General features: G+C 52.0%; 1 non-coding gene across 1 annotated transcript; it reads right to left on the reverse strand.

The window, feature by feature from the left end:
• Nucleotides 1-21,160: 21,160 nt before the first annotated feature.
• On the reverse strand, nucleotides 21,161-21,348 carry LOC114810751. The gene has a single exon (XR_003758446.1). It is a non-coding gene; the product is annotated as a U2 spliceosomal RNA (small nuclear RNA).
• Nucleotides 21,349-21,833: the final 485 nt, after the last annotated feature.

A 21,833-nucleotide genomic window follows, 5' to 3' on the forward strand; every position in this document is an offset into this window, starting at 1 on the left:
GGTCTGTTCCTGGCTTGGGGTCCGGAACCCCCGACACCATCTCCGTGCGGCCCCTCAAAGGCTTGACCCGTCTCTCAGAATCTACCCCCCACTCCCCTCTTATGTGTCTTCCAGTGTGGGCCCTTCCTCCGGTGCATATCTCTCATTGTGCCTTTCACATGCAGGAAAAACTCACTTCTGTGAAGCCGAGGGCATGGGCGGGTGTTGAGGGGTCCGCTAGGGACTTCTGAGGCCTTTGGTGTGCCTAGTACAGAGCTCTGCATGCAGTAAGCACTCAGTAAATGTGATTGACTGACTGGTACCCTGCAAATTCCTCTCTGTTGGTGAATACTCACCCCATGCCAGCCTGTAGCCCCTTTCTCCCCTCTTCCCCCCCAACAACCCTACGCTGTACCCATCTCTCTGTTGTCAACTCTGTCCCCGCCCACCTCTCTGGAGATGCCAGCCCCAGTCCACCACATGTGGCCCTCCAGAAAGGCCTCCCCTCCTGTTTGCGCACCAAACAGTTCATTGTATCTTTGTCCTTCCTGAAGCGCGTGAGCTCATCGTGGGCAGGGAATGTATCTGTTATTGTACTCTCCCAAGTGCTTAGTACAGTGCTCGATAAATATGATTGATTGTTGCTCTCGGGCCCTCTGCCTATCCTGACTCTGATCTTTACCATATCTGAGCCATCCCTCTCCCCGCAGGGCTGACTAAACGCCATGCCAGTAAGCCGTCTTTTGAGCTCTCCACCCCTAATGCATGGTGATAACCAAACTTTTATTCATTCATGTATCTGCCAGGCAGTGGACCCGCCCAGTGCCATCCTCAGTAACGGATTGAGGTTGTACTTAGACTGTGATGCCCACATGGGACGAGGGACTGCGTCTGATCTCATTACTTTGTACCTACCCCAGTGCTGAAAACAGTGCTTAGCATTTGTATTCTCGTAAGTGCTTAGTACGGTTCTCTCCCTCCCTCCTCAAATCCAGCAATGACTCTCCCCCCTTCAAAGCCTTATTGAAGGCACATCTCCAAGCGGCCTTCCCTGATTAAGCCCTCCTTCTTCCACTTCTTTCTGCGTCGTCCTAACTTGCTCCCTTTATTCATCCCCCCTCCCGGCCCCACAGCACTTTTGTCCACATCTGTCATTTATTTCTATTAATGTCTGTCCCCCGCTCTGGACTGTGAACTTGTGGGCAGGGAATGTTGGTTTATTGTTGTACTCTCCCAAGCGTTTAGTTGCATGCTCTGCACACAGTAAGCACTCAAATATGATTGAATGAAGTAGGTACTGGCTGTTGGTGAATGTATTGAACCATAATTGGAGGGAGATAACTCCAGCCCCACACCTGGCTCCTAATGCGGCTCAAGCTGAGAAACCCCCAATCTCTTTCTCCCTCCCCAACCTGCCTCTGTGGCAGCACACCCATGAACCTGAGATCTCAGTAACCCCAGGCTCTGGCCAAACCCTGTTTTGGTAGCCCACGACCTTCTTTAGTCTCCGTCTCTAGACCCTCCCCAGATTGCGGGGTCCCCCAAGAAGACGTGCACCTCCTGCTCCAGTGTTTCATTTGAACCTCTGGCTCCCATGATGCTGTACTCCAACTCCCCTCTGGGCACCCTGCACCTTCAGCCTCCTACATCCTGCGTCCTGGTTTTGTTCCCACAGCAGGTATATATCCCCTTGAGTCTCTGTGCAAAGTGCCCACCCTCTGGGCACTGTCTCCCAACCAGCGTACCACCAGCCTTCCTAACTCCTGGGTCTCTGCAGCCACTAGCTCCGTCGTGGCCCAGTGCCAGCCAGGGGTCCTGTGTTCACTCAGTGCCGTGGTCTGTCCCTGGCCTGGGGTCAAGGTGGGCATGTTCTGCCTATCACCTCTGTGAGTTCAGTGAGTGCTGCTGCCCCTCTCGCGTCTGGCGTTTGGGACTCCCAGATTCCTCACTTGGCCCGTCGGTCGGTTTTAGCTCTCATGGACTCTGCCCTTGAACCGTGCCAGTTGGTGGGGGGACCCCCCCCCCCCCGAGAGATCGATGCCACCTTCTAAGTGTGTCCCACGGGTACCAACTTCTGAAAACCTGAGGGCCTTGGGAATTCTCCCTTGGGAATACTGCCCTGTCATTGGCCTTGCTTTGAACCTCCCCTATGTGTCCCTTGTGCCGGTCAGCATGTGTCTGCTTCCTGTGTACCCATCCATCCGTACTCTGCTCAACACTCACTCCCTAGGGATGCCAGCCCCCAACCCATCTCTTCTGCTCCAGAATGGCCACCCTTGGGGCCCCCAGCAAAGGCTCGTATTTACTGGTCCCCGTGTGCCCACTTCTGTGACAAAGGCTTGGGGTGTGTCTCCATTAGAGTTCCAGGCATGAGCGATGCCCATCCCTCCCTGGGTCCCTGTGTCGCTCCCTTTCTCTGGTGCTAATGTGGCTGCGAGGCTCTGATTCCTTTGCCTTGTTCCGCCCTCTGTGCCCCACTCTCTGGTACAAGCATTCATACAGTGTCTCCCTGTGGCTCAGTCCTCGGGTACTACACCTAAGTGTCCTTGGCACTCATCTGCCCCTTCTACTCCATGGGGTCCTGACTCCTGGGGGTCAGGACCGCAGACACCCCTGCTTCTCTGGAATTCTGATCTTCCCTACCTCTCCGAAAGCGCCTGGTTATCCCTACTGTACCCAGTGCCCATGTGCCACTGCCTCTGAGCCACCGGCCTTCCTCCCCTCCCCCCAGCCATGGCCCTCTGGGCTCAGCACATTATGTCATTGGCAGGACCAGATACCTCCGTCTCCTTGTATTTACCTATCCATGCCCTGCATGGCCAGGGCAGACACATCTCTGCGCGTTAGATGGCAAACTCCTCGAGGGCAGGGAACGTGTCTATTACTGTGGGTTCCTCAAGCATCTAATTTAACGTCATGTTCCGTCAACACTGGTGATGATAGTAGCATCTGTCTTTGCTACTTTTGTGGTTTAGCATCGGTGCGGGTTTTTTCCTTACTCGTTCCTCTGCCCTGGCATCTTTGATATAAAGTCTCTCTCCCCTCCTGCCAGCCCTAGTCTGTGTGTGCCATCTTTTAGGACAACCATGGGCCCAGCGTTCCCATGCTTTTCTGTTGCTCAGATCCCCCGTGTGTCCCAGTGTGGGCTGTTCCACTGTCCCTGAACCCAGAAAACTCCCTCTCCCCCTCCCTTCCCGCTCCAGAACAACCATGCCTTCGGTCCAGCTTGGGGCAACCCTGACGCAGAGTCCTGCTTCTGAGTATTGGTTCCCAGCAAACCTGCTGGCTCCATGTGTATCTGCCACTCACTGCCCTCTGTTTTATCTCAGTGCCAACTGCTACCCCCAAGCTCACCCTTTTAGTGCACTGATTTCTCTTTCTCTTCCCTCCCCTCTCTCTCCCCCTCCCTCTGGATGCCAGCTCTCTGGAGCTTGGCATTTACCCATCTCGCAGCTCCACCTACAACAGCTATCCTCTAGCCTGTAAACTCGATGTGGGCAGGAAATGTCAGTTTATTGTCATATTACACTCTCCCAAGCATTTAGTACAGTGCTCTGCACCCAGTAAACACTCGGTAGATACGACTGACTGACTGTCATGGGGGCTCTTGTGCCAGAATAGCCCTGCTTCTCTGCAGTTCCTGTTTTACTATGTACCAGCCTCTCTGTGATGACTTATGAGTACCCACAGCTTTCTGCCCTCCACAAATTCTCCACCTTTATCGTTTACCCAAATTCTGTGCCTCTTGGGAAGCAGTGTGGCCTAATGGATAGAACACAGGTCTGGGAGTCAGCAGGACCTGGGTTCTAATTCCGGCTCCACCACTTGCCTGTTGTGTGACCTTGGGCAAGTCACATAACTTTTCTGGGCTTCAGTTACCTCATCTGTAAAATGGGGATTAAGAGTGTGAGCTATGTATGGGACAAGGACTGTGTCCAACCTGATTAACTTGCATCTACCCAGTGCTTAGAACAGTGCTTGGCACATAGTAAGCACTTAAGTACCATATTTCTTTCTTTTGAGAGGCTAATTGCCACTGATTGACTCCTCCTGACTGTCTGTGGTTTTGGGACCCTGGGCACACTCATTTCCGTGGCCTCGCTGTTTCTCCATGGGTCCCTGCTTCCACCTCTTGTGACCTACCACCTGCTGTGGGCCCTGAGCTCACCCCATCAGCCCCTGCCTCTCCCCAACCTGAACCTCCCCCCAACCTGGCTCCGTCGCTCTCTGGGTCAGGAAAACGCCCACCTCTACCCTTGCGGCCACGGCTCTTGGCTTCCCCCACCACGTCCCCTGACAGCCGAACCATGGCCTGGTTATCTAACCATTTGCACCCCTTCCCCCCACACGACCTGTTTGGATGCTCAAGGTTGACAAACCATCTCTGCATGTACCTCAGTTACCAAGCTGTCCAAGGGCCCCGGGCTCAAGGTCTGCCCGTCTCCCTGTGCCCCTGCTGTTACTGCAACCAAATCCCCCGGTCGTCCTCTGCTTTCAGTGTTCTATTCGTGTCTTCCCGACTCTGCTAGTTGTCTGCTCTGGGACCTCGGGCAAGTCATTTAACTTCTCTGTGCCTCAGTTACCTCCTCTGTAAAATGGGAATTAAGACTGTGAGTCTCATGTGGGACAACCTGATGACCCTGTATCTACCCCAGCGCTTAGAACAGTGCTCTGCACATAGTAAGCACTTAACAAATACCAACATTTTCTGTGCCTTAGTTTCCTCACATTCAAAAAGAATTCAGTACCTGTTTTCCCTCCAATTAGACTTGAAGCCTGGTGTGGGGACAGGGACTGTGCCTGACCTGATTAGCTTGTATCTACCCCAGCACTTGGTACACAGGGCCTAGCACACAGTAAACGCATAAGATAACCAATGTTATTTTTATTCCGAAAAACTGCGGTCTGATCAACAACCCATCTGTCTCATTTTTAAGCTGAGAGCTTTTCAAGGGCAATCTAATTAGGCTTGTATCTACCCTAGTGCTTAGTACATTGCTTGGCACATAGGAAGTGTTTAACAAATCTCATTAAAAAAAAAAAGGCAGGGATCATGTCTCTTACCCTTTTGGTGTGTTGCTTATTATAGGACCGTTAGAGTTCTGAACCCTGTATTGTTCTCTGCTTGCAGTCAGCACTCATTCAACACTTTTGATAGTCAATATTCAGTATATGCCCTCCTCTCTCCCCCCTGTTTCTAGCAGGCCAGAGTATCCCCGCTCCTTATTCCCTTTGCTTGGCCTTGGCACCCAGACGTTGGTCTTCTCACTCCTTGTACCCTCCTTTTATGTGACTTAGGCCTCTGAGTCCCTTTCTAGGATACTTCTCACTTCACCCCCTTTCACCTCTCTATAGGGCCCGGGCACAGCTTGGTACCTGCTCACTGAGAAGCTGCCAGTCCAGCCCTCGAGCCTAGAGTTGAAATTGAAAATGATGGTAACTTCAACATGTCTCCCGCTTTGAAGTCTGAACCAAAAGTTATTGTATGTTAGAAATTATCGTGTGTCTCCTCTAAGCTGTAAACTTGTCGTGGGCAGGGAATGTGTCTATCAGCTCTGTGTACTCTCCTAGGCGCTTAAGATCATGTTCTGCACACAGTAAGTGATCAGGTACCTTTGGTGAAAGCTCTGGGGCCCACCCAGCTCTGGTTCAGTTTAACAGCTTAAGCTGGTTCAACAGCTTAAATTGTGTCCTCAAGACTGTAAACTCATTATGGGCAAGGGATGGGTCTGTTTGTTTATTGTTGTACTCTCCCAAGTGCTTAGAACAGTGCTTTGCACAGAGTAAACCCTCAAATACAGCTGAATGAATGGTGTAAAGGTCATATTTGTGAGTTGGACTTTTAGCTGCATGACTCACTGCAGGATATCCCAGTGATGTGCCTTCTTGACAATTCCCATCACATCCAGAAATACTCTGCTTAGTATTTCACAGGGATCCCCTCCCCCCGGTCTATGGCTATTAGATTCCCAACTCTGCCTGCTGATGCCACTGCCAACACCAAACTGTCATCTCCTTCTTGGCTCTTGGACTCGCTGCCCCTGTTGTTTTTCCCCTCTATCCACCGTGCCTGTCCATCTTCCCCATTACCCCCGGTTCTGGTGTGAATCGAACCACTGACTCTTTATTGCGGAGGCTGAGTCTGCCTAGGGAACAGGCTTTGTTGAAGGAATTTCCTAGAATGTTCCGGTCTCCCCCGTGAGCCACCTACCAGGGGATTCAGGGTCATAGAGGAAGGGCTACGGTACCACTGACTGAATCGGACATTGTGACAGCCCTGCCTGACCATGCCCAAAAGGAAGGATGTTGCCGATCCTGCTTATGGTCGGCCTGGGCCCCCTGGGTCCCTTCTTTTAGGATGATGTTTCTGGTGCCACCTTGCTGTTTATTTCTCTCTGATGCCGTCTGTAGCTTTTGTTCTGCTCACACTTTGTGGGAGTGCTAGTCCTCCGTCTGCCCCAACAGCCGTCCACTCTGCATCGTTGCCTCTCTGGCCTAGAACACAGATGGCCTGTGAGCTTTCTAGGCCAGAGCCTGTCCATGGAGGGCAAGGTACTTCCATAAGGACCGGAACTGAGGCTCTCTGGCACAGGACTCTCCTCTTTTTCCACCCCCAACCCCGACCTCACCCACCGTCGATAGCCACCTGCTGCTCTGTCTCTCTGCTCCGGGACCCGGCCAATTACATCTGCTTCCAGCCCCAGTTTCTGAGCAACAAGAGGAAGGACCCACCTCCCCGCCGACTTGACATTCGCTCGGTGAGTTTGGCCCAGCCCGCTGAGGGCTTTTCTCCCCCGCACTGCTGCCCTGGGCTTAGCCTGATGTTTCCCTCAGACTCAGCGACCACCAATGGAGGGGTGACCGTCCCCTCCCCACAGCTCTGCCATCCCTGTCCGGCTGACGTCACGTGCCCCTTCCTCACAGTTGCAGGCGTGACCTCCTTGCCCTTGCAGAAGCCTGGCACCGCTCTCTTTCCCTTCGACCTAAACTGGCTGCCCTGGTCAGATGGGGCCAAGTCCCTGCCCTGCCTCTGCCCATGGGGACTGGGCTTAGGCCCGTCGAATCTCCCCGGCCCAATGGGGGAGGTCACCCGTCTCGCCCCTTGGTCTTGCATCAGGATCCTGATAAAGAAGGTGGGTTGAAGGGTACCCGTCGGGAACTGGCAGGGATGACTCTCCAGAACTGGACTGTGGCTGTTGGGGTTAGGGGAAGCCCCAAAATGTGAGTAGGCCCAGGCAGTACAGAAATCTGAGGAAGGAAGAAGATGGTGCTCAGCTCATAGTGCCACCTGTAGCCTCTGCCATATGGGGTTGGGGCAGCTGTGGACCACTGGATGGAGCTGCACAGTCTGTGGGAGGTGGAGGCGGAGGAGTCCGCTGTGCCACCTTAGAGGCTTGGGTGGTAGGGAAATCTCGGGGCCAGGCTGGGACAAAGTAGTACCAGGGACGGGTAAGGGAGCCTTGTTTGGAGACGAGAGATTTGGGGACAAGGAGAGACTGTTCAAGGGAGTTGTGTTCAGGTTTGTGGCTGCGTAAGTGATCAGGGCAGGGTGACGTCTTTAGCTCCTCGCCCTTGTCTCAGTGCAGTTTTAAGTCGGTATGTGCATGTGTGTTGGGGGGTGCGTGTGTGTAAGTGTGTGTGCGCTTGCACGTGCACATTGCGGCGCTTGGTTGGTTTCAGGTGAAGGCCTGACTGCTCCCTGCAGTGAAGCCGAACGCATGCCAATCCCCCGCCCCCCAAGATCGCCTTCCTTCTCCGACCAAGCCCTTGGCCCATTTCCTCATTGTGTCTGCCGCTGCCATTTGCCCCGCACCAGTCGTCTCTGGCTACAGGGCGGACCTGAGGGGAGGATTGCTTCCGGCTCTTCCCCCCTCCCCCGCCGCCCCCCAGTCCCCCCACCCTGTGGGTCCAGGATCATCCTCCTCATGGCCGATGCCCAAGACTCGGCCCTGGGGTGCTGGATGAGGGCCCGCCTGCTGTCTGCTGCAGGTGGTGGCCACCTTGACCCACCGCTGGCCTGCCGCTACTTCTGAGGCTGACCGTGGGGCACAGGCGGCTCCCCAGTAGAGGGCCTGGGCCAACAGCCTGCTTCCTGGCCGGCTCGTGGCTGCCACCTCCCGGCGTGGTTCGCCAAACCCAACTGACTCCATCTGGGACCTGCCCCTTACCGGGAACTTCGGCTCAGGTAACTACTCTCAAGAGGTTTGGGTGAGGGGCGGGGCCTGCCTGCCCTGGGGTCAGCAGCCAGAGGGACAAATGCAGTGAGGTAGAGGGAACAACCAAGGAAACAGGCAGACAGCAGGACAGACTGGCAAGAGCAGAGGCAGTCGCCTAGGGGCGGAGAGGGAGCAGGCTGGGGACAGGCAGGCAGGCAGACCAGTGCAGACCAGTGCAGAGAGACAGTGGGCTGGGGACATACAGACCAAGGCAGGGTTAGGGATAGGCTGGGGACAGGCAGGCAGACGGTGACAGGCCGGGTCAGAGAGCTAGTGAGGGGGGAAACAGGGCAGACCAGGGCAGAAAGGCAGTGGGTTGGGAATAGATAGGCAGACCAGGGCAGAGAGGCAGCAGGTTGGGGTTAGACTGAGGCAGGATTGGGGATAGGCAGACAGACCAGGACAAAGAGCAGGCTGGGGACAGGCAGGCAGACAGAGACAGGCTGGGTCAGAGAGCCAGTGGGGGGAAAACACGGCAGACCAGGGCAGAGAAGCAACGGGTTGGGGACAGACAGACTGAGGCAGGATTGGGGATAGGCCAAGGCACAGAGGCAGCAGGCTGAGGATAGGCAGACCGACTAGGGCAAAGAGACGGCAGGCTGGGAACAGGCGGGCAGACAGAAACGGGTCAGGTCAGAGAGCCGGTGGGGAAGCACAGGGCAGACCAGAGCAGAAAGGCAATGGGCTGGAAATAGGCAGATTAGGGCAGAGAGGCAGTGGATTGGGGACAGACAGACTGAGGCAGGATTGGGGATAGGCCAAGGCAGAGAGGCAGCAGGCTGGGGACAGGCAGACAGACCAGGGCAAAGAGACGGCAGGTTGGGGACAGGCAGGCAGACAGAAACAGGTTGGGTCAGAGAGCCAGTGAGTGGGGAAGCACAGGGCAGAAAGGCAATGGGCTGGGAATAGTTAGGCAGACCAGGGCAGAGAGGCAGTGGGTTGGGCACAGACAGGCTGAGGCAGGATTGGGGCTAGACAGGCCAAGACAGAGAGGCAGCAGTGGGTTTAGGCAGACAGATGGGGGCAAAGAGACAGCAGGTTGGGGGCAGGCAAGCAGGCGGGATCAGAGAGCCAATGGGTGGGAAATAGGGCAGACCAGGGCAGAAAGACAGTGGGAATAGATAGACCAGGGCAAAGAGGCAGCGGGTTGGGGACAGACAGATGAGGCAGGATTGGGGATAGACAGGCCAAGGCAGAAGGCTGGGGATAGGCAGACAGACCAGGGCAAAGAGACAGCAGGCTGGGGGCAGGCAGGAAGACAGGCCAGGTCAGAGAGCCAGTGGGTGGGGAAGCACAGGGCAGAAAGACAATGGGCTGGGAATAGATAGACCAGGGCAGAGAGGCAGCAGGTTGGGGACAGACAGACTGAGGATTGGGGATAGACAGGCCAAGGCAGAGAGGCAGCAGGCTGGGATTAAGACAGACAATGGGGAATAGAGACAGCGGCCTAGAGGTAGGCAGACAGACCAGGGCAGAGAGGCGGTGGGCTGGGGACAGGCAGGCAGACCAAGGCAGAGGATAGGCAAACAACCAGACAGTCTAGGGTAGATAAGCAGTAGGCTGGGAACAGATTGAGGCAGGGCTGGGGATGGACAGGCCAAGACAGGCAGCGGGCTGAGGAGAGCGAGGCAGTGGTTTAGGGGATAGACCAGGACTGAGAGCAGTCTGGGCACAGGTGGGCAAACTAGACCAGAGAGACAGCAGCCTAGAGGGTAGGCAGACAGACCAGGGCAGAGAAGCAGCAGGCTGGGGACAGACCGAGGCAGCGGGCTCAGGGTCAGGCAGACAGACTGAGGCAAAGTGGGCCAGGGAGAGGCAGACAGGCAGACAGATCAAGGCAGACAGGCAGCAAACTGGAGAAAGACAGTAGACTTGGAACAGGCAGACAGACTGACAGCCTGGAGCACAGAGGCGACAGGCTGGGGACAGGGAGACAGACCAGGGCAGAGAGGTAGGGAGCTGGGGATGAGCAAGCAAACAGATAAGACCAGGGCAGGGAGGCAGCAGGCTGGGGACAGGCAGACAGACCAGGGCAGAGAGGTAGGGAGCTGGGGGTGAGCAAGCAAACAGATCAAGGCAGCAGGCTGGGGACAGGTGGACAGACCAGGGCAAAGAGGTAGGGTGCTGGGGATGAGCAAGCAGACAGATAAGAGCAGGGCAGGGAGGCAGCGGGTTGGGGACCGAGAGGCAGGCAAGACAGACTGGGGCAGGGAGGCTGCGACTGGGGATAGGGAGGCAGACGAAGGCAGAGAGAGCAAGCTGGAGAGAAGGAGGCAAATCAGGGCAGGAGTGGGCTGAGCAACAGAAAAGCAGAGGAGTACAAACAAAGGGGCAGGGCAAGGGGAAGAGGGACAGATAGACAATCTGATGTAAATGGACAGATGTGTAGGTAGCAGAGTAGCATTAAGAAAAGAGAGACCAGCAGAAACAGACAGATGGACGGAGGTCATCTATCACCCTTGGGGAAACCCACTTCCTTGTTGCCTTAATATCAGCCACTGTGCCTCCCCACACACACCAGCCCTGGGGCCAGGCACAACTGTTATGCCTCCATGTTCCCATCTGCTGTGCTCTCCCTGATGCCCAATGCCACTGTGTGGCTTTATCCCCATCCCCAAAGCCTCGGGCACCTCTTTCTTGGTTGGTTGACCGAAGATTCTCCGGCCCCTTTCCCCATTGGTGAATTCCAAACCATGATCCTCAGGCCTTGAACCCTGGTCTCAGCCCATCCTTCCTCCCCTTTTGCTCATTTTTGCCATTGGACTCCACTGAGCCCCCAGTTGACCAACAGTGCCGGTTGGGTTTGGATTCGAGTCCAACTCTGTCTTCTGCCCCGAGATGGGGCCTGGAAAGATGATTTCGGCCCTGGGCCGGCCAACCGGGCCTCAACCCAGCAGCCTTGAGGTCGGGGGCAGGGCCATACAGTCGATCTCGTCATCTGTGGACACCCGGAAGGAGGCCAGGAGCAGCTTCAAGGAAGCAGTGAGTGACCAGGATGGGGTGGAGGGTGTGGAGGGGGTCCCCAGCCTCTGACAAGACATGGGCAAAGGCCCAGAGTTTGGGGAAGAGGGGGTGCAGCGTGAGTAGAGACCACCACAAGCTTAAAGTATTTCTCTCATTTTATTGTCCCCAAATCTCACTGGGAATTGGGAGGGGGTAATCGAGGGGTTGGGGAAAGGGCCTTTCGCTAACCTGTGTGGGCATTGCATTCGCAATATGGGCCAGAAAGCTATCAGCAATGCTGTGGAGACTGGGTCTCTGCTCCCAGCCAGCAATCAATCAGTCAATCACCTTTCATCAGGGAGAAGAAGGTGGAGCCGGGTGAGTCTTGACCAAGGGCAGGGAGGGAGGTGGCCAGACAGAAATGGCAGCCTGAGATGGTCCCCTGTAGAACTAATTGGATCATGAGCCTCCTCTTTGGGGTGAGGTATTTGGGGTGCGGGGAGCATAGTCCGAGGCTCAGAGAAGATTCAGAAAGGGGAGCCAGGGCCTGGGGGGGGCGGCCTGAAAAGGCGAGTGCCATTCTCCCCAGAGGTGGGGGAGGATCTGAGGCAGAGAGCCCAGATTGGGCCCAGGCAGGACAGAACCACTTTCCAGCACAGCGATGGAGGGAGAGGGTGCTTCTCCGAGGGGAAACGCAAGCCTGCCTGGAGAGTGGAAGCAAGCAGGGCATTGGCTAAAATCGTAGAACGACCAAAGGACCGGGTTCACCCCTGAAGGAGCCAGTCGGAATTTCAGGCCCAGGTAAGGACCCGGCCCCCACCCCCGTTCCCCCCAGACACTTCTGGCTCCACAGCCGTTGCACTCGTTCTCCAGGGGCTGAACTGGCCAGTTCACACCGTACTTCGGAAAACCTGCAGGACTGGGACAAGAAGACCCTGCAGTCTCCCAAACCCCTTTTTCTCACCCAGTCAGAACTGACAGGGATCAGGGAGCTGAGGGCCACTTCCTGGACCTTGCTGCCATGGAGGGCAGGGAGGGAAACTAGCTGGGGGGTACACTGGATCATTTGGAGGGGGTGACTCGGAGGGCTGGGGGAAGCAACTCGAGTGTTTTGGTGGGGGGGGCATCTGCTGGGCCAGCAGGGGTGACACGGGTGGGGACAGACACTACCTGGCCCAGCTGAGAAGGGTGTCTGCTGCCCGGTCCAGCCCTGCGAAGTTGGGGTCCCAACTTGGACCGAGTCTGCAGGCTTAGCTGGACTAATCGACCACGCGGTGGAGCCTGGCTCGGGGGAATATTCCAACCTGAGGCCAAGGGAGGAATGCCAAGAATTCATTTGCGCCAGAGAGCAACAAAAAGGGGAGAAAAGAGCTGGGAAGGAAAAACGGGATGGGAAGAAGGAGGGGGGAGGCTGAGGTGATGCTTGAGCTCAACAGTGGTGGAGCCCCAAGCCCCTGGCCTGGATCTCCCCAACTTTGTGGCCCGGTGCAGCTTTGCTGCCCGGCGGGAGTGCTTGTCTTCTGGAGGGAAGTGGTGCCGTCGCAGGTGTTTCTTTTCCTGGATGCCGCTCATGGCGGCTCCAGGTTTTGCTTTTCACCTCCCAAGTTCGTGTGAGAGTGAGCCAAGGGCCGACAAAAGCAAAAGGCACCGGCGGTGGCGCGCCCAGATCCCGGGCCGGGGTTCGAGTCCCCGCGGAACCTTGCTTTCTGTCCCCCCAACTCTCCTCACTGATCCCCGCAGACCCCTGGCAAAAACAGACCTTCCAGGGAACCGGACTGTGATTACTATCCCCTGCAAGCTCTTAGTACAGTGTATTTCACCTAGTGGGCATCCAATAGTACCATCACTCTTGTCTTTCATTCATTCATTCAATAGTATTTATTGAGCGCTTACTATGTGCAGAGCACTGTACTAAGCGCTTGGGATGAACAAGTCGGCAACAGATAGAGACAGTCCCTGCCGTTTGACGGGCTTACAGTCTAATCGGGGGAGACGGACAGACGAGAACAATGGCAATAAACAGCGTCAAGGGGAAGAACATCTCGTAAAAACAATGGTAACTAAATAGAATCAAGGCGATGTACAATTCATTAACAAAATAAATAGGGTAACGAAAATATATACAGTTGAGCGGACGAGTACAGTGCTGTGGGGATGGGAAGGGAGAGGTGGAGGAGCAGAGGGAAAAGGGGAAAATGAGGCTTTAGCTGCGGAGAGGTAAACGGGGGATGGCAGAGGGAGTTGTCTTGCCCACCTAGGCTGTGTTGGAGAAAGTTCTGATTTGGGGGGCCATTTCCCCTTCGGGACAAGCTCAGCCCCTTCCACCGGATGGACCCCGCTCCCACCCCGTCCGTCCATCCATCCTTCCCACTGGATGATCTTGGGAGGGAGGGGGAGAGGGCAAGAGCCCCTGCTGTGTCTGGATCTGGAAGCACATGGCCACATAAGGACACGCTAGGATGGCCTGTGAGACCCCTACTCCTTCATGGGGAAGCTTCCCTTGATCTTTGACCTGTTCCTGACCCAGTTCCAGCTCCTCCTCGCCATCAAATGAAACCAGGCTCTCCCCAGATGACACAGTCTTCCCAGGTGCTCTCTCTAGATGGACCCTCATCTTCACCCACTCCTCGAGACTCACTGGGAAAGGAGGAGGTGTTTATTTCCTTCTTGCACCCCAGTGCCACTTTCAAACCATTCCACCTCCCCCATCCCTTTCTTTCCCTTCCCTTCCAAGTGGCGGAGCTGGGATTAGAACGCAAGTCCTTTTGACTCCCAGGCCTGGGCTCTAAACACAAGGCTACGCTGCTTCTCTTCAGCACTAGGTCTTGGTGCTGCCGGCTTATGTTAATAATACTAATAATAATAATGATATTTAAGTGCTTACTCTCTGCCAAGTACTGTTCTAAGCACTGGAGGGAGATACAAGGTCAACAAGTTGTCCCACATGGAGCTCACAGTCTTAATCCCCATCTTACAGATGAGGTTAACTGAGGCACAGAGAAGTTAAGTGACTTGCCCAGAGTCCCATAGCTGACAAGTCGTGGAATCGGAATTAGAACCCACAACCTCTGAGTCCCAAGCCCGGGATATTTCCACTAAACCATGCTCCTTCTCTGTTAGGCCCCTCTCTTCCCCCGACAGGAAATAGTATTTGCCGTGTGACCGCCATTTGTCTGCTGCGAGAGCTTGGGCAAGTCACTTCACTTCTCTCTGCCTCAGTTACCCCATCTGGAGATGGGGTTGGACAAATCTCCCCAAATGGAGATTTACTGTGAGCCCCATGTGGAACAGCGACTGTGCCCCAACTGATTATCTGGTGTCTACCCCAGTACCTACAAGGGTGCTTGGCACATAGTAAGTGCTTAACAAACACCATTAAAAAAAAATCCTCCTATAGTCCTCCATTTTGCTCAGTACAGGAATCTGGAAAAATCTCAGGAACCTGCTGGGTGGCAAAGACCACATTAGCTACCAAATTCATTCATTCACTCAATCATATTTATTGAGCGCTTACTGTGTGCAGAGCACTGTACTAAGCGCTTGGCAGAGTACAATACAACAATTAAACAGACTCATTCTCTATCCACAATGAGCTCATCAAATCAATCGCCTGCCGGGTATCGATGCTGCGGCCCAGGGTGAGTACTACCTATCCTGTGGATCCTGGCTCACATCCTCCCTCCTGGCTGGAACTCCATCTCTCCCCTAATTAGACCGTAAGCCCATCGATGGGCAGGGACTGTCTCTATCTGTTACTGAATTATGCATTCCAAGTGCTTAGTACAGTACTCTGCATATAGTAAGCGCTCAATACTGTTCAATGAATTAATATGACAGAACCCCTGCTCTCCCTACCTTTCCTTCTTATGGTATTTGTTAAGCGCTTATTATGTGTCAAGCACATATTAGGATCCCACACCTCAAGTGTCAAGCACTGTTCTAAGCGCTGGGGTAGATACTATTAATAAGGTTCATTTGTTTATTCATTCAATACTTTTTAAGCACTTACTGTGTGCAGAGCACTCTGCTAAGTGCTTGGGAAAGTACAATACAACAATAAACAGCTATTGGTCACTGTTTCTGTCCCGAAAGGGGCTCACTATCTAATTAGGAGGGAGAACGGGGTTTTTTTGATTCCCACTTTACAGTTGAGGAAAATGAAGCCCAGAGAAGTGAAGTGACTTGGCCAAAGTCGTGCAGCAAGCAACTGGAAGAGTTGATATTAGAACCCAGGCCCTCTGACTCCTAGAACAGTGCTCTTTCCACGAGGCTGTGTCGCTTCCCACCTTCAAGACCCTCCTAAAATCATGCCTCCTTCAGGAGACCTCCCTTCATTAGGGAAGTGGCGTCACTCAGTGGAAAGAACATGGGCTTGGGAGTCAGAGGTCATGGGTTTGAATACTGGCTCTGTCACTTGGCAGCTGTGTGACCTTGGGTAAGTCACTTAACTTGTTGATGCCTCAGTTACCTCATCTGTAAAATGGGGATTAAAGCCTCACGTGGGATAACCTGATTACCCTTTATCTACCCCAGTGCTTAGAACAGTGCTCTGTACATAGTAAGCGCTTAACAAATACCAATATTATTATTATTATTAATCTATTTCTCCAACCTGTTTGCTCTCCCTCCTGTCTGTGCACTTGGGTCTATTCCCCATAAACACTTTGATACTCACTCTGCCCCGCAGCTATGTACACATAATAATAATTACCAGTAACGATTGTGGTATTTAAGTGCTTTCTGTGTGCCAGGCACTCTACTAAGCGCTGGTATGGATACAAGCAAATTGGGTTGGACACAGCCCTGTCCCAAATGGGGCTCACAGTTTCAAACCCCATTTTAAGAAGTCACTTAACTTCTCCGGGCCTCAGTTCCCTCATCAGTAAAATGGGCATGAATAAAATGGGTATGAAGACTGTGAGCCTCATGTGGGACAACCTGATTGCCCTGTATTTAGCCCAGCGCTTAGAACAGTGCTCTGCACATAGTAAGCACTTAACAAATACCAACAAAAATACCAACATTTTACAGATGAGGGAACTGAGTTGAAGTGAAGTGACTTGCCCAAAGTCACACAGCAGATGTGTGAGAGCTGGAATCTTTAGAGTTTACCTCTTTCTCTATCTTTAATTCATTTAAGTATCAGTTCCCACGCTAGATTGTAAGCTCCTTGGGGTTACTAACTCTATTATTCATTCATTCATTCATTCATTCATTCATTTAATCGTATTTATTGAGCACTTACTGTGTGCAGAGCACTCTGAGTGCTTGGAAAGTACAATACAGCAATAAAGAGAGACAATCCCTGCCCACAACGGGCTTACAGTCTTGAGGGGAAGAGACAGACATCAAAACAAGTAAACAGGCATCAATATACATAAATAGAATTATAGGTAAGTACTTAAATAATAATAATAATTTTGGTATTTGTTAAATGCTTACTATGTGCTGAGCACTGTTCTAAGCGCTGGGGTAGATACAGGGTAATCAGGTTGTCCCACATGAGGCTCACAGTCTTAATCCCCATTTTACAGATGAGGTAACTGAGGCACTGAGAAGTTAAGTGACTTGCCCAAGGCCACACAGCTGACAAGTGGCAGAGCCGGAATTAGATACATAAGTGCCGTGGGGGGTGGGGGATGAGCAAGGTATAGTACAGTATACATTTGGCACTCAGTAAATATCACTGATTTGATTGGTCTTTTTGGCGGTCTCTATACTCATTCCCTTGGAGGATTAATTTGCTCCCCTGGCTTCAACTGCCATCTTTAGGTGGATATTCCCAAATCTATATCTCCAGCCCTGACCCCTCTTCCCTGCAGTCTCTCATTTCCTCCTGTCTTCAGGACATCACCACTTCCAACTTAACATGTCCAAAACAGAAACGCTCAGCTTTCTACCCAAACCCTGTCCTCTCCCTGTCCCCATGAAGACAACACCACTATAGTCCCAGTCTCACAAGCCTATAACTTTGGCAGTATCCTCGATTTATAGCTCTCATTCAGCCTACATATTCGGCCTGACCAGATCCTATTCGTTCAACTTTCACACCACTAAAATCCACCCTTTCATCTCCATCAAACTGCTACCACGTTGAACCAAGCACTCATCCTAACACTCTTTGCCTACTGCTAGCCTCCTTACTGACCTCCCAGCCTCCTGTTTCTCCCCATTCCAGCCCATACTTCACTCTGCTGTCTTGATCATTTTCCTACAAAAACCTTCAGTCCATGTTTCCCTGTTCCTCAAGAACCTCCAGTGGGGGAAGCTCATCTACCTCCTCATCAAACAGAATCTCCTCACCATGAGCTCTAAAACAGTCAATCCCCTTGCCCCCTCCTACCTCTCCTACTACAACCCAGCCCACACACTTAACTCCTCTAATGTCAACCTATCACTGTACCTTGATCTTGTCTATCTTGCTGCTGATGTCTCGCCCATATCCTGTCTCTGGCCTGGAACGCCCTCCCTCTTCATATTTGACAGGTTATCACTCTACCCACCTTAAAAGTTTTATTGAAGGCACACCCCTTCCAAGAGGCCTTCTCTGTCTAGGCCTTCATTCCCTCTTCTCCCACTTCCTTCTGAGTCACTCTTGTGCTTGGATTTTCACCCTTTATCCCTTTATTTACTCCTTTCTCATCTTACGTCCATATCCAGAATCGATTTAGTATTAATTAATTCATTCATTCAGTAATATTTATTGAGCACTTACTATGTGCAGAGCACTGTACTAAGGGCTTGGAATGTACAATTCGGCAACAGATAGAGACAATCCCTGCCCATTGATGGGCTTACAGTCTAACTGGGGGAGACAGAAGGACAAAAACAAGACAACTTAATCACGATAAATAGAATCAAGGGGATGGACACCTCATTAACAAAATAAATAGGGTAATAAAAATACATACAAATGAGTACAGTGCTGGGGGGGGAGGGGGAGGAGCAGAGGGAAAGGGGGCTTAGCTGAGGGGAGGTGAAGGGGGGGCAGAGAAGGAGCAGAGGGAAAAGGGGAAGCTCAGTCTGGGAAGGCGTCTCGGAGGAGGTGAGCTCTCAGTAGGATTTTGAAGAGGGGAAGAGAATTAGTTTGGCGGAGGTGAGGAGGGGGAGTATTCCAGGACAGCGGGAAGACGTGGGCCAGGGGTCGACGGCGGGATAGGTGAGAACGGGGGATGGTGAGGAGGTGAGCGGCAGAGGAGCGGAGCGTGTGGGGTGGGCCGGAGAAAGAGAGAAGGGAGGAGAGGTAGGAGGGGGCAAGGTGATGAAGCCCAGAGTGAGTTTTTGTTTCATGGGGAGGTTGATAGGCAACCACTGGAGGATTTTAAGGAGGGGAGTAACAGGCCCAGATCGTTTCTGCAGGAAGATGATCTGGGCAGCAGAATGAAGAATATACTGGAGCGGGGAGGGACAGGAGGAAGGGAGATCAGAAAAAAGGCTGACACAGTAATCCAGCCGGGATATTATGAGAGCCTGTACCAACAAGATAGCCATTTGGATGGAGAGGAAAGGGTGGATCTTGGCGATATTGTAAAGGTGAGACCGGCAGGCATTGGTGACGGATGGGATGTGGGGGGTGAATGAGAGAGCCGAGTCAAGGATGACACCAAGGTTGCGGGCTTGAGAGAAGGGAAGGATCGTCATACCATCCATAGTGACAGGAAGTCAGGAAGAGGACAGGGCTTGGGAAGGAAGCTAAGGAGCTCAGTTTTGGCCATGTTGAGTTTTAGGTGGCAGGCAGACATCCAGGTGGAGATGTCCTGGAGGCAGGAGGAGATATGAGCCTGAAAGGAGGGGAAGAGGCCAGGGGCGGAGATGTAGATTTAGGTGTTATCTGCATAGAGATGACAGTTAAAGCCTTGGGAGCGAATGAGTTCACCGAGGAAGTGAGTGTAGATGGAGAACAGAAGAGGGCCAAGAACTGATCCTTCAGGAACCCCTACAGTTAGAGGATGGGAGGGGGAAGAGGAGCCTGTGAAGGAGACCGAGAATGAACGGCCAGAAAGATAAGAGGAGAACTAGTAGAGGACAGAGTCCGTGAAGCCAAGGTGAGATAAGGTGTGGAGGAGAAGGGGATGGTGGACAGTGTCAAAGGCAGCTGAGAGGTCGAGGAGGATTAGGATAGAGTAGGAGCCATTGGATTGGGCAAGAAAGAGGTCATGGGTGTCTCCCCCTCCTAGACTTTGAGCTCACTGAGGGCAGGGAGTGTATTTGTTATATTGTACTCTCCTGAGTGCTTAGTATAGTGCTCAGTCAACACAAATATTTAATTGATTCTTTGATTATCGTATCCTGCCTTGACTACAGTATAAGCCTTCTCACTGACCTCCCAGTCTCCTATCTTTCCCCACTCCAGTCCTTACTTCACTCTGCTGCCTGGATCATTTTTCTGAAAAAACATTCAGTACACATTTCCCCACTCCTCAAGACCCTCCAGTGGTTGTCCATTCACCTCTGCATCAAACAGAAACTCCTCACCATGGGTGGTAAAGCACTCTTGGCTTTAAAGCCCTCAATCACCTTGCCCCCTCTTACCTCACCTCACTAACTTCCTACTATAACACAGTCCTCACACTTCGCTCTTCTAATGCCAGCCTACTCACCTCAATCTCATCTGGGGGCCTCGGAGGGATCACCACCCATAGGAATGAGAAAATTCAAGAGGTGCCACTCAGACCACAATGACGAGAATCAAAACTTTAAGAAGAGCATGACCTAATGGATAGAACCGGGGCCTAGGAGTCAAAAGGACCTGGGGTCTTATCCCAACTGACTCCTCCCCTTCTAGACTGTGAGCCCATTTTTGTTGGGTAGGGATTATCTCTATTTGTTGCTGAATTGTACTTTCAAAGTGCTTAGTACAGTGCTTTGCATCCAGTAAATGCTCAATAAATACGATTGAATGAATTAATTAATTAATTGTCTGCTATGTGACCTTGGGAAAGTCACAAGTTCTCTGGGCCTTAGTTCCCTCATCTGTAAAATGGGAGTTAAGACTGTGAGCCCCATGCGGACAGGGACTGTGTGCAACCTGATTAGCTTGTATCATACCCAGCATCATTATTATTGCTATTACTTACCTATAATTTTATTGATTTATATTGAGATCTGTTTACTTGTTTTGATGTCTGTCTCTCCCTCTGAAGACTGTAAGCCCTGTGTGGGCAGGGATTGTCTCTCTTTATTGCTGAACTGTACTTTCCAAGCGCTTTTTACAGTGCTCTGCACACAGTAAGTGCTCAATAAATACAATGGAATGAATGAATGAATAGAGTTGTTGTAACCCCAAGGAGCTTACAGTCTAGTAGGGGAACTGATACTTAAATGAATTAAAGATAGAGAAAGAGGTAGACCAAAGATTCCAGCTCTGACACTTACCTGCTGTGTCAGACTAAGTGTAACTATGGGCAACCCATTTAACTTCTCTGAGCCTCAGTTACCTCATCTGTAAAATGAGGATTAAGACTGAGCTCCATGTGGGACATGGACTGTGTCCAACTTGATTAGCTTGCATCTACCCAGCATTTAGCATAGTGCTTGGCACATAGTAAGTGCTTAACAAAAGCCATCAAAAAAAACAACAAACAAAAAACAAAGTGGTGGATCTGGGATTGGAACCCAGGACCTCCGACTCCCAGGCCCGGGTTCTTTCCATAGAATCTCATCGCTCACCAATCTCTCCCATTTCCAAAGGACTGAGAGGACAACATGCTCTCATTTGGAGTGGGGAATATATCTGTTTATTGTTATTTTGTACTCTCCCAACTGCTTTGTACAGTACAGTAGAGGTGAAACAGTGTGGCTTAGTGGAAAGAACAAGGGTTTAAGAATCAGAAGTCATGGGTTCTAATCCTTGCTCTACCACTTTTCAGTTGTGTGACTTTGGACAAGTCACTTAACTTCTCTGTGCTTCAGTTACCTCATCTGTACTAAGCATTTGGAATGTACAGTTCGGCAACAGATAGGGACAGTCCCTGCCCTAAAACGGGCTCACAGTCTAAAAGGGAAAAACAACTCCCCAGCAGGGAAAAGACACCTGTCCTGGAAGCACTACAATAACAGGCCGACAAGTGAAGGGGACAGAGCAAGCTCCCAACCCACCTCCCTACTTCAAAAAGACACAGTACAGCATCCTCATGTTGAGAACATATCAGATATTAAGCTGATAAGAACAGACACTGCACTAGATTTTAGTCAAAAGGCGGGAGACTGTGCGGTCCACTTGGGATAACCTGATTACCTTGTGGCTACCCCAACATTTAAAAGAATGTTTGGCACATAGTAAGCACTTAAAAATACCATTATTATTATTACTATGATTATTATGGTTAATAATGTGGTTAATAATATGGTTATTATTATTATTACTCTGCACACAGTAAGCGCTCAATAAATACGATTGAATGGCTGAATGAATGAATGAATGAATGAATGCATGCAGCAGGGAAGCAGCATGGCTCATTGGAAAGAGCACGAGCTTGGGAGTCAGAGGTCATGGGTTCAAATCCTGACTCTGCCACTTGGCAGCTGTGTAACTGTGGGCAAGTCACGTCACTTCTCTGTGCCTCAGTTACCTCACCTGTAAAATGGGGATGAAGAAAGACTGTGAGCCTCACGTGGGACAACCTGATTACCCTGTATCTGCCCCAGAGCTTAGAACAGTGCTCTGCACATGGTAAGCGCTTAACAAATACCAAC

Source organism: Ornithorhynchus anatinus, chromosome 3 (assembly GCF_004115215.2).
Source record: "Ornithorhynchus anatinus isolate Pmale09 chromosome 3, mOrnAna1.pri.v4, whole genome shotgun sequence".
Lineage (NCBI taxonomy): Eukaryota > Metazoa > Chordata > Mammalia > Monotremata > Ornithorhynchidae > Ornithorhynchus > Ornithorhynchus anatinus.